Source organism: Plectrocnemia conspersa, unplaced genomic scaffold (assembly GCF_051122295.1).
Source record: "Plectrocnemia conspersa isolate PC_06_02 unplaced genomic scaffold, ASM5112229v1 ptg000006l, whole genome shotgun sequence".
In the NCBI taxonomy this organism is placed as follows: Eukaryota; Metazoa; Arthropoda; class Insecta; order Trichoptera; family Polycentropodidae; genus Plectrocnemia; species Plectrocnemia conspersa.
This window is the reverse complement of record NW_028277170.1, coordinates 10,845,524-10,860,081: the sequence shown is the minus strand read 5'-3', so window position 1 is coordinate 10,860,081 and position 14,558 is coordinate 10,845,524. Positions and strand designations below refer to the sequence as shown.

The 14,558-nt window shown below is 29.3% G+C and overlaps 1 protein-coding gene across 1 annotated transcript in view; it reads right to left on the bottom strand.

Moving 5' to 3' along the window:
* Positions 1-14,558, bottom strand: part of LOC148234210 (uncharacterized) — a 367,579-nt gene that overhangs the window by 116,055 nt on the left and 236,966 nt on the right. The gene's annotated exons all lie outside the window — the stretch shown is intronic.

The following is a 14,558-nucleotide window of genomic DNA, read 5'->3' as shown; positions in this document are numbered from 1 at the left end:
AAATGTGGCGTTGAATAAAAATGCATATTTTATATAAAATATTATCAAAGTGTCAATTAACAAATTAGTATTACATTACCATAGACTATGTTTCACAGAAGGTGTTTTCAAAAAACATTTTCAACCTCATATTAACGTAGTCACTAGTTTGTCGACAGTTGCCAAAACTATCAAGTTAGTTGGCCACGCTAAAAAATTGTTCACAAATCTGATTAAACTATAAAAAGAAATTCAGTACAACGCTGTCTAAATTCTGAAGGAAAAAAGTCTGCCAAATATTACCTATTTCACAAGTGTATGCTGTTTTAATAATTCAAATTTGATCAAATTTGAATCGAAACTCTTTGTAAATTATTTCCATGATATAAAGGTTATATATTTTTAGAAATATAAATTGTTTACATTTGCATATAAATGACATTTTGCCAAAATTGTTTTTTTTTTATTATTGAATTTAAATGTTATCTAAAATTATCAATGGATTTTGGGTTAAAAAAGGGAACTATAACAAACGGAAACTAACATTAAAAAACAAGTTTCACATATAAAGAGACCAAAATGGAAGTACTGTAAAAGTTATTTAAATTATGTATTTAAGCGTATTAGTAATTCAGATGCTCCTGATGCAATAAATGTTTTATGTTGTGTAATGTGTGCTTTATAAGATATTCTGAAACGGTTATTGGGCTTCAGCTAAACTTCGTAGGACGTGCATTTTTTTCGGAGGCAACCTGACTTTATAGAAAATTGTAACTTGAAATCATTACAATTCATAAAACTAGATATGAAAGGTGCTCTATCACGTATCTTGCAAGTAGCTACAAGAGCTATCAAAGATCATCATATTTTGCAAAGGCAAGCACTAGTAACAAAAAAATTATTCAAATTTAAAAAATGTACTGAATGAAGCAGTAAAAATTATTAGCTATGTAATATTTCGACCACTTCAATCCAGGGTATCAAGAATTTTGTGCGACGAAATGGGTAGTGAACATAATGCATTTTTATTACACACTTTCAGAGAAAAGTCACAAATGAACTTTGATCTGATTTATGGGTTTTCTTTAAGGCACATAATAATTCTGTACAAAATTTTATTAAATTTTTAACAAATCATGATTGATAAATCTCGCGTATCTGGCAATTATTTTTACTTACCATTACAAGGCAAAATAAATTAATTTTCTTATAGTTATTTTGCCAACCATAGAATTAAAATGTGCATTAAGCTTGTTGATTTATATTTAAAAATATATAGGTGAATTTATAAATTTATATTTTAATACTACGATTATGTCAGTTGCAATGTTTGTGCCTTAAAGGATTCATATATAATTATCACTTTATTTATTTATTTATTTTATTAATTTATTTAGCTTAATAGCTAATCTTTACATCTAACAAATTTAGTAAACATATATAAAAATATATAAAAAATACATAACAGAAAGAAAAAATAAAAATATACAATAATAAAGTCTTAATATTATAATTTATTTCTATATGTACGAAGGTGTTTTTTTATTCCATTTATGAAACCCGTTATATTTTTGCTGTTTCGGATTTCTCTTGGAAGACTATTATATAAATCAAAACCTCCGTACATAATTCCCCTAGCAGTACTCGTTTTCTTATACTTAATTATCTTTAAATTTTCTTTATTTCTAGTATTATATTTATGTACATCTTTATTTCTTATTAAATACTTATTAAAATATTTTGGTAACATATTATTTTCTAACTTATATATAAATACTAAAACATTCATACTCAATATTTCTTGAACATTCAACCATTCTAATCTATCAATCATACTTTTACAATTAGTTAATCTATTTTTATTTAAGATTACTCTCATTGCCCTATTTTGTAATTTTTGCAACATTTGTTTATCTAATTTATTTAATAGTGTTGCAAAATAATCAAAATGGGGCAATATTATACTATTGTAAATTATTTTTTTTGTATTTATACTTAATATATTTCTTAATCTAGATAATAAACCTATTTTTCTACTAATTTTTTTTAATATGTAATTACAATGTTCTTTAAAATTTAATTGTGTATCAACAATTACTCCTAAATATTTTATATTATCCACTATTTCTATACTAGAGTTATTTATTACTATTTTGGTACTATTATCTAACACATTTTTATAATTAATAAACATACATTTAGTTTTATTCTCATTTAATTTAAGTACATTATTCTTTAACCATATTTCTAATATACTTAATTCATTATTTAGATTATTTACAATTTCTTTAATGTTATCACATATGCAATACATTAATGTGTCATCCGCAAATAGATGAATTTTACATTTTTTTACGTTATTAACTATATCATTAATATACAAAACAAATAACAATGGTCCCAATTTAGACCCTTGTGGTACTCCATAAGACACTAATTTCTCTTTAGAATATACATTATTTATTTTATCTTTTTGTTTTATTTTATATAAGTAATTATTAAACCATCTTAAAACTATATCACTTATACCTATACTCTCCAATTTCTTTAACATTAATTTTCTGTCTATTGTTTCGAAGGCTCTCTTGAAATCCAATATATTATACTTATACTAATTACAAAACTTTGACATAAAAGTCGGTAACTTTTCGACTCATGAGTTTCAAAAGTAGTCGAAATGTTAATTTAACATCGTGTTCTATGCAGTTATTTTTTTTTTGGTAATGTATAAAATTAACTGCCTTAATAATTAAATTTGTATGCTGGAGAAGCTTAAAATAGTATATTAGCTTATATCATTCTTTTCAATATAATATCTAGTTAGATTGATGTTAACACGATAGTAGTTTTTAGTAGTGTTGTTGGATTCTTGGAGTTTAATAACGCTATGAATATATTTTTTTTATTATAACTTGAAAGATAGAGTAATCTAAATATAGTGTCGAATAAGTGGGTGTTTGACATTGGATCCAAAGAATGAATTGCATTATTTATAGTACACCAAGGGTACGAATTTAAGTGAATATTCACATGATATATGTATAAAATATTCACGGACTTTGAGATAATTTAATTTAATAAAATAACTTAAGATACAATAGAAAAAGCGTAAATTCATGTAGATCGTTTTTGCACGTCGCTTTTTCTCCAGTTTCAAGAACTTTCCCCTTGAAGCACTTTTAGCGATTATGAGTCAAGTTACACTGAAAATTACTGTGGTGATGAGCAAACTTGTTCGGTGGCTTTGTTCAAATGTCGGCACAATGTCATGACCTATAGAGCGAGGGAGAAAGAGAGACTGCAGTTTGAAAATCGCTGTAAGTGGCATGTTATGTAAATTACCCAAAACTAGGGTCCAAGCAATATAAATATAAAGTCGTATTTTAAATATATTCTAATATAAAGAAAAGCTGTACATTATACATAAGGGTTTTTAAAAAGTTATACTTTTATTTAAAAAGTCGTAAAATAAGACGTAAATTAAAGGAATAATTTTCCGTTTTATGCTTGACATAATAAGGGAACTACGCAAACCAGAAATACTTATGAAACTTTGGTCGTAATTTTTAATTTTATTTTAAATCGTTTTTTTCTACGTATCTTTGCAACAGAGCAACCTTAACTCTTTTCGCTCGTGAGGCTCCCTTTAATAACCGTAGAAACTTTGCGTATATTTTATTGTATCACATAATGTATGTATACTTGAGTTACTTTTAAAGTGAAACTTCTTAACACTTAGCGGATGAAGGTAGAAAAGTCGCGATTTGCCCTAAAAAGTGCTCCTTTCTGGTTCTCAATGTCTTATGCCAAATTAACATCATTTTTTGACAAAAAAATTACACAAAGTCGTTGATAGGTATTTTTATGAATATATTACAGCTATATATATCGACCGAAAGACCGATCAATAACTATATAATTAGCACCAGCTCTACGAATTTTGATCGAGCGTAAAGGTACGTGTGTGTATGTGAGTCTATACACATGTCTGTATCGAGCTATTGCATACACCAGATGTTTCGATAATTTATATTTTTTATCTTGTCATATTATTTATAATACGATCAAAAGAGTTTGTTTACTATTATTAAAAAAAGTTCTCTGGAGATTTCAAAGACGATGAAATAGTCTCCGCGTTACTGGACCAAAAGATGAAATTAAGCATCGCATGGAAAAGGTTAAGGACAGACGCGATCGCAAATCCCCCATTATACTGTTTAGAATTGCTAATGGTAGAATGTATTACAGAAACTAAATTGCCTGAACAATGAACATATCACACATATACTGATCTATCCCAACTCATCGTCGACAGATGACGTTTACAAAACGAGTCGCGCATTCGCCCGAATTTCGTTATTTATTTTTTCAGTTAGTCTACTTAAGCATATGATCCGCATCGAGCGCAGGCTCTCGTGATTTATGGCTCAAAGGCGTTGCTAGAGCGGGCAAGTCATCGAGTAAATCTCGATATTGACGACGTCATTACCGATACTAGCATGCGAGCAAACACAAAATTGTTGCTCGAGTCGAACCGAGCAGAAGAATTCAATTTGTTCGGCCGAGTCTCGCAACCAAACGTGTAATTTGCATTCGGAATTCGGGAATTCGCGTCATTTGCAGCCACATTTTACATTACCGTGTTTACGTAACAATGAAATTTTCTCTTCTGCTCCTTCGCCTTTTGACCATAACTTTTTCGTTTCCCTTTTGTTTGCCTCAACCGTGGAAAAAATATATTATAATCGCGCCCATGCACTCACGCGAGTGTTATACAACGGAGAGTAAATAATAAACAGAGATGTTGTACTAATTTTAAATATACTTTTATGGTATATGTATGTTTTTTTTTTAATGTTTATTTAAATCATGTAATAGGGCGTTGAAAAAATTAAAAGCAGCTCAATTCTCGCTGTGTTTAAGATTAATGGGAAAATGTATTAATAGGACTAGTTACTGTAAAGGTCTGGTTTATGAGTTATAGAAGCAATGCCATAACTAGGCTGGTGCAACAGGTTTGTAAGCCTAGGACAAAGATTAGGCTATAATTGATAAATTTATATTAAACTAAAAATATATATAAATAAAAAGAATTAATGATATTATTTTTTTATTAAATATCTGACCATCATGATTTGACAGGTTTATCCAATATTTATACCAAAATAAAAATTGTTTTATATAATATACACTAAGAAAGATATATTATAGAAGAATATTTTTTTTGTTATTATATTTAATGATCAATAAATATATTCATTCATAATTGAGACAATACTACAAAAATGTCATTGCGAAAAAAATCACATAAAAATGTCACCGACCTAATTGCTAAACAATTTAACAAACACATTAACACAGACACAAATGACTCATCCGGGGCAAATAATTAATTAATATAATTAATAATCCCCCACAATCAAGGACCAGAGCGGCATTTACTGATAATTCGTGATCATGGTTGGAAAATCGCAGCCGAAATATTGAAAAAAAGTAAATAAAAATAGCGATGATTCCAAATATATATAAATATATATTTCAGAGTAGAAAATTTATTTTTTCACCGTTTGTTACGTATATGAAACAGTGATGCGTCAACGATCGAATTTATGACTTCTTGAGTCCTTCGACAAATTAAACGAGAGGTCTCTGTTTCGGTCGGGCGCTCTCTAAATATTTATATAGGATATCTCAAGGATCAATATTGACCGAAAATGTGATTAGATCCGAATTGCGGGAGGGTCTGGAGTCGATGCAAAATTTCGACCTCACTGTGCGTCACAAAGCCAAAACGGCTTTAATTTATTTTCATTTCAGCTCTGGATCATTACGTAATTACATTGATATGCATCGGTAGGTATCTCCACATGTATATGTTTCACATAGTAGGATCATCCGAATGATTTGTTCTGGTAAATATATTAATTTTAAATAATTACATTGGGGAAAGATTATATCTAAAGTTGAATTATTGCAATGAAGATCGTTACGAAAATCTTAAGCAACATATTGTAATAAAAAATATGTTTTATTTTTCGCCTCTTTAGCTGATACAGGTTAATTAATATGTAAAAATTGGTATGAAAACCTTGCACTGATCTAACCATTGTTAAATTATAATTTAACAGCCCGTCGCACGGTGGGGTATTTGCTCGATATGGGCGGCTAAAAGTCGATTATGAAAATTTAAGCGCAGGTAAAAAAAAAGAGTTGATAATTTTACGCATGATATTTAACAATTCTCCCACTCTTTGCATAACGCTAGAGCCTTCACGATCGGTCGGAAGTCAGTCATCCCTTCGAGTGCACGCATCGTTTTTTCGGCGTCGAATGCATACTAGTACATTGGACTATTATTATTATATTATTTGAGTACAGTTAAAAATCCGAACCATTGATTGTAATAAAGCCGGTAAGTGTTTCTACGTTACTACATAGCTCTTTGTTGCAGTAGCTGTCATATTAAACAAACAATATTGTTTTGAATTAGTGCCATTTTTTAGTACTTTTTCCTATTTTTTTTCTTCTAATTTTGAGTTCATTAGTTATATTTCTCTCCATTTTTTAATGTAGATTTTATATACAATATAAAGCTTTGATTTTTCTCATTATGATACATTTAAATTTGGCTGCGGATTTATGCGGTTTTTAAAACATTACATAACATTATTCTTAAAAATGGGACGGGGCTTAGTCGCGAAAGTTAGGACCAAAACGTTTTAAACTATTATAACTTTTTAATTAGGTGACGTGTTAACGTCAAATTTAAAATACAGTTTTATAATGATTGTTATTTTTTAATAATATGATTACCATTGTAAAACCAGTAAACCTCAAATTGTGGATCGCGTACTAATAAAATAAAATAAAAATTTGTTTAGAATCACCAAATATACACATATTTAAAAATGAAAACGATACTGAGTATGATAAAATACTAGTCAAATAATTTTTCTTGTTAAAAAAGCAGCAAATATCAAACTTTGTGACTTGTACAATTTATTTTTTATTTTTAACACTTAACGCGGCGAAATTCGCACGACCGTTCAACACGGTATTCCTCTTCATCGGGCCTACAATTTAGGAAATACTTAAAATACTTATTTAAATAAAATTGCATGAATTATTTCATGAAAATAAAAAAAAGTTTTTTTTAAAAAAAAGATTTTTTTTTCTATAATGTATTTTTTAACACTTATAATATTATATATTTGACTAAGAGCACTTATGGAATCAACTAAAGCATAGAAATAATTTTTGCCGCCCAGATCGGGCAAATACCCCACAGTGCGTCGGTAATATTTTTTAGCTAATGGATTATCAACACAGTTGAGTGTATTATTATGTTGCATTTTTGCTTCTTCAGACTTTTTTTGTAATTTTACATATTTTATTTTATTCTTAGATTATGAAATATGACTAATTTTGAGAATAAAGATAGCGACTATGAAATAATAAATAATAGTTATAAAAGACTAAGAAAATTTATTTATTAAAAATGCTTACTACTTAGATCAAGGGTCGCGTCACCTGGCAAAAAATTGTTAAGGGCCGCATTTAGAATTTAATATTATTTTTTGACCAAAGTGTAACCCATATGTAAATAATGACATAGACTTCCTATGTGAACATTAAGCTTGTTTATTCGATATCTGAGCAGCAATATCTAATTTAATAATGAAAGTTGCGATGCAAAGAGTATTTTACAGATGCTCGTTTATTTTGTTTGTTTTAATTTTACTTTTTGTGTCCTTATTAGGGAAATAATAAACGTGTTCTTAAAAGAGACGTTATAAACAATAAATATACTTAGGTGTTAGGTATATTTCATTATGAAAGTTTAATAAAGACACTAAAATAAATCATTTTTAAAATTGCATTTCTAATTTTATATTTGTTCATTATAAGCGAAAGCAACGTATTGATGTCAATTGCAGTAAAAACGGTAATGCAGTTGATGTTTTCTAAAAAATTTTAATCTGCTCTTAAAGTAATGTAATGGAATAACAATTAAAGCCACACATTTCTTGCTAAAAAAATATATATAAAATAAACAAATTTTTTTTTTATACATATAACTTATTATTTTAGAATATTAATAAAAAATAAAAACTATTTCTCTATTATAAGTTAAATTGTATTTACAAATACAGTAATAAAGTGGTTTGTTAAAATACGTAAGCGACGTGTTTGTTTGCCCCAGGCTTACTCTACGTATAATATTAATTTTAGGAGGGGGTCGGCTTGGGAATTAAACCTGCGATAGGAGAAAAATTGCCGTAATTTTTGTATAAATCTCGCGCATGGCTGCCCTGGGCGCGATAAGAAATAATATTTGCATATTAATGAAAAATCTTTTTTATATATTTATACACATTATATACATACATAAGTACTCCCGTAGTCATCTCTCTTTTTAGCCCTGTGATCGAATATAAAAAAATTCGATTCGTCCGTATCGGTGAGACCGTAACAAAGTTGAATGCTAATCGCAGCACGCAATTTTAACGACGTTGTAAAAAAATGAAAGTAAACGTTAAAATTAACGCATTAATTTTTATCGTTCAATTTTCGCCTTCACGCGCGGGTAAGTGTTTTTCGTTGACATTTTTCATTGACTTACAAGATATAGAAATATGAATGAAATTATATGGGTGCATAATTTAATGGGCTGAAAAATAGGGCTTTTAATAACGAAGTTAATTTAATTTTAATTAAATTGAGCACTTACTTTTTTTATGAACAAATATGAACCAGCTTAAAATTATATTTTAATAAAAACGTACAGACAAATAATGATGTCAATTAGAAAGAATCGCTTACTTGTATTTATAAATAAAATACACAGAATTTCCTAATTTAAATTAACAGGCGATTGATAAAGAAAAACTATCTTTTGACACAAATGTGAATCACGTGTGCCTCAAGAAGCTACACGATCCATCAACAGTCATTGTATTTTTTATAGGCAAGTTTTATTTTACGCATTTTTACTACGTATTCAAAAGTAATTTAATTTAAAATTGTCAACAGCAAAAACTACTATTAACAAAGTGGAATTTAAGATATCTTATCGATATACATTTGAAAGAATGATTATTTACTTTTACGTGCGAATTTAGCGTATCTTGATACAAATCTTCAATATTTGTATAGTAGAATTAAATCAGTAAAACAAACTATACTCCTACATTTAGTATTTATTTTACAACGTTAAATATTCTAACACGTTATTAAAAATACACATGAGCCTTTTCAGGCACGTTTCAATTATTAATTAAACAAAACATGCCACGTTCCACTTACGCCGAATGAAAATTAAATTTCGCCAAAACATCCCTCATTGGAGTCGCTTTTCTTTACAACACCTGCGGACATGCCCGCAGTGGTATTGTTCGAGAGCCCGATCCGGCTCTGGTCGGTCAGTCACGTCGCCAGCGCAAATATTTAGGAACAATTATACGAGTCTTGATTGATCGGGATTAGGTCCGCAGCCATGGTCCATTATCTAGGAAACCGAATCGGGGCTAATTGAACCAAAACAAACCCACCCCTGATCCGAACCATAACTATTCTATAATCAAAAGCTCACGGTATGGTCCAATCCGTGGACATGATATTTGCACAGTGAACCGCTGCAATTTCTGGCCATAGTAAATTATTAAATTCAATACATTTGTTTGCTCGAAAGCGACAATAGGTTGCACTAGTAATTGATGGAATTTGTAATAGATGTACCTGTCAATATTAATTATTAAATTGAAGTTGAAAAAGAAAAGAACATGATTTTAACAGAGCAATGCCCCCAGGGTAATGCTTAAATTTGCTGCCTCCTCTCTATGAAATATAACCGATGTTTCGTTATATGTATAAAATATTAAAATATAAGTTTATAAACAATTCTATAGATAGAAAATAATTTTCAAGAAAATAAATTCGGTGGACGCGTTGTGGTTTAGCTATTGTTATATTTAATTATTTCTAATGGTTTTAATTTGTTCATTGGAGTAAAGCCGATATGCTTTGCACATGAACTAAAATAAATAAAAAACAACAGTAGTTTAATATGTTTCGAAATAGAACTTACATACACTGCTAATCTCCGCGAACCCTTCTCTCCACCGCTTCGCTTAAGCAAGATCACTCACTCACGTTATCGAACAAATCGAACAATACGTTTTTTTATTTATTAATAAAACAAGTGATTTAAATGTAATTTATTCAGATGTTTATATTCTACAATAACATTTAAATAAACAAAAAAGTATTGTTAAGCGAAGAAAATTTAATTGAATTTTTATATGGTTTTTTTACATATGCAATTTAATTGCAATTTAAAATTTGCCTTTTTTGCTTCCGAGCAACTTACATGAAATGTAACTAGCGTAGGACTCTATATATCGATTGTTAATTGTAGGAATATGTTTTTTTTAGGCCTCAAATCCACATTTACAATATATACGAACGCTTGATTAAACACATAAAAAATATTACTTAACATCACCACATTGTGATTTATGTTGTCAGGATATTTTCCCCATTACGTTTTATTGCATTTTTTATTATGACAGTGCCTGATCGACATTATCTCTCTCTCTTTTATTCTTTTTATTAACCACCCTTATATGATCAACCCGTCTTGCTTTGAAACCTACCCACATTTCTCTCGCTGGTATTGGATCTTCATTCTGGTACTTTTAGGGTTAGTCGTTAATCGTTTGATCTTATAATGTGGTCCGCCCTGTTCCATTTATTTCTGGCTATACGCTCGATTAAATCAGTGACTCTTTTATGTGCCTTGCCCAATTATTCCGTTTCAATCTTAATAAGATTTTCTGTTAGTCCTTGTAAAATTTGTGAATAATAATTACAGCAATCGAATGTTAAATTATTTGCTTATGCGTACGTATCAGAATAATCTCAATCAATATTTATTTACGTTTTGATTAAAAAAAATATAATATTTATAGATTAAAATCTACAGCTAGAATTATAAACACGGCACAAATTTAAAATGACTATCTTACCATTTAAGTTATTTTTTTAATGCAGTATTTTGTATAAACAGGAAATCTGATGTAGTACTTCGATTTTATTTATTAAAGTAGCTATATTAATTTAAAAGTGCTTTCGCAAAAATATGTAGTTAAAAGCCTTGAGATTCAACTTTCTCAATTTCAGATGGTTCTCTAAAAGTAGTGATTTAAAAAAAAAAATTTCTGGCAATAATTGTTTTAGCATTTTCCATATAAGTTAAACATATATAAATTCAACATTTAACTACTAAGAAAATAACTTTATGTTATTTACTCTGTAGTTTAATGTTGAATTTGTTTAAATACTTTGTGTTTGGAAATAAATAGAAGATCTAAAATATGTTTTTTTTTAAAATATTTCTTATCGAATGACTACAAAGCGTTTTACATACATTCCGGCAGTAAACCAGTAAATATAATAAGAACCGATAAAGCAGCAATTTTGCCTAAAAAAATGCATAACATATTAAAGTAAAATTATAAAAACCAGATCAGTTTCTCGTAGCTATGTCGGCGTATTAAGGAGCCGGATGACGACAGCCATAGGTGAATCGGCTAGTGCGGACGTTCTGGATCTAACCATAATCAGAAGAGTTTAAGTCACTACAGAACCTCAGAATTATTCAAGAATAGTCTGACTGTCGACAGAACCCTTCAGTACTTTTAGAAAATGCTTATCGACATAAAACTTTCTGCAAAAACTCAGTTAGTTGTGATCCAAGGCTCCTAAAAGAAAAGCGCTAGGATACAAAAACGGATAATAACCAAATACTTTAGAACTTTGTCTTAAGAGTGAATATTTGATTATTCAGGTATTTAAAATTAGAGATCCTGATTTCCTTACACGTTCACGTGTTAGGAACACGCCCACATGCTTTCAAAAGTGATTTCATGCCCTTTAGAAAAAGTTTCATTAGCCATTTCGTTTTTAGGAATAATCTGATAGCGAACGAGCATCTAAATTATTTGAAATTATCTGCATACAGAATAAAACAGGAATTCGTAACTGCTTTATTTATGTCATTAATAAGCAATACGAAGAGCAGAGAGCTCAAGTTTAACCCTTGAGGAACCTCCGACAGAAAGAAATATTCTTTCGACAATGGGCGCCATAAATTATAAACTGTCTATGATTGCTCAAATATCTCTATACTCCATTTGCGTTAGCACAGTCAGTTCGAGAGCTATCCATTTATTATTTATAATTTGGATACAAAAGAAAAGTTTGGGTTTATGCACCTACTATTAGCTCTATAGCACACGATACGGATATAAGTTCGACATACTTATCATTACCCCTGTTTATATTTTTAATAAATTTATAAAAATTAAAATCCTATTTTTTTATATTTATCAAGCAATCGTAGTAATGATAAGTATATTCAACGTATATCCGTACCGTGCTTTAGAGCCAATAGTAGGGGCGTAAACCCAAACTTGCCAACTATTTCTCATTTATGAATTATAATGAAATGGATAGCTCTCAAACTGATTGTGCCAATGCAAATCTATTATAGAATAACTTAAATCATCTGAGCAATCAAGGTATGATATTTTTCATCAATAAACTATAACAAACCTTGTCAAAGGCCCATTCAAAATCCGTATATACAACGTCTAGGTGTAATCTCGCATCAATAAATTTTGTCACTGTTTTGGTGCAAAATATAACAGTATAATGTAGAAAGTAATCTACTATACAAGTACATTTAAAAATAATTTCGAGGTTCGTTAAAGAAGTTTGAACTTCATTAAAGAAATCAGTACCTATATTATTCACATGTGAATATATAATACTGTGCTTTTATTCAGATGCAATAAAAAGTTTTTTTAAACATAATGATCCATGTGATTAACTAATAATGCTATTGTTTTGCACTTCTCAGGTAATTTTGTTTCTTAAATTGATTTTATATTTTATTTGTACACTTCTTCATTATTAAAAAGTTTTTAAGATACAAGCGACAAGGTTAGAATTATGTATAGTGTTAAGTTTCAAAAAAATGTCTTTTGAGTCATTAATTAATTATTATCATTCATTATAAATTGTTTTATATTATGTTTGTAAGGTAATAAAAAAATTATTGCTATAATATAAATTAAATAGCGTGATTTCTATCGGTTTTATTAAACTTGCTTTTCATCTTTAAATTACAAATAGTAATAAACAAACAGCTCAGTATCTAGCAGTACGTTCTTGTTTAATAAAGCCTTGAAACAGCTGATTTTCGTCGTTAGCAAATTTACCATGCTATAAGAAAGCGTGATTCGTTCTTATCCATCTGAATACTCAATTTTGTAATGAATTTAAAACACCAAATAATATAATTTTAATTGTTTTTTTTGTTAATATATACATATGTATGTACAGTAAGACCAAGAAAAACAATATATCGTAAACAGTTTACTGTTTTAGCCAGCTGGGAACGTTTTTTGATGATCTCTGTTTTAAGCCAAGGTTTATATTACATTGTAATAGTTATATATAAATTGCGCAAATGTATTTTTTTTATTGTAATACGTAACGTCTCGATAAATCATTACTTCTGTCATATACGAGGCTTATCCCTATGGAAAACGGATTAAGTGCTGCGATGGCATTGTTGTAATTTATATGGCGCATTATTTACGGCGATCTCAACTTCTTTATTGGGTTATTATGATAATAATCGCGGGGATCGAAACTCGTTTTAGCATCATAAGTCCGTCAATAGGAACGAATCAGAGGGGTTGGTTCAGATTTCTTTGTGCAAAATAAACTGGTGTCCAATGAGATATATGTACATAAATAAAGGGTGGCTAAATAAAGATAAATAAGTAAAACATTAAAATATTTGCTCTGGACGTTGAGCACTCAAAATTCTTATTACTAAAATATCGATAAATTAATTTAATTATCATATTTGAAGGGCTTGAATACCAAAATTTGTCATTAAGCGCAAATAAAGCAAAATTACAACCTCATGATATTTCATTATAAATAAAGTAAAAAGCAACAAGCTTGTTAGTTGAATTTGTACACATTCCAAACTGTGAATGTATCACAATTTTTTTAAATTATCAGCATACAAAAAATTAATTTGTAGCTGCCGTATTTATATCAGTTAGAATAAATAACGGAAAGAGCAGAGGGTCCAGGTTCACCCTTGAGAAGTCCCCGAGAAGGGTGATATATAAATATGATGTACTAAGACAGGTTTTAAACGTCTAAGGCAAAAAAGAGACTCCTAATGAATTATAACACCACTCGCCATTAATGCATAGATAGTACATGCATTCGGAATTGCTACCCAAATGGCCGTTTGTAACCTGCTCAAGCGTTCAACGGAAATTTGTTTCAAAAACTCACTCGCTACCTTTTTATAATTAACAATCCCAACGAAAAAAAGCGGACAAAGCAGCAAACACTTTCTCAAATACTCCCACAGATACTTGAGATACTTGAGCCTGAGGCAGTCGGGTGAGCATATTGGATCATTACATCGTGGGAAGCGGTCCTCACCCCGCAGTACCGGTTATTTTTTTGAGTTTGATCAGTTTTTA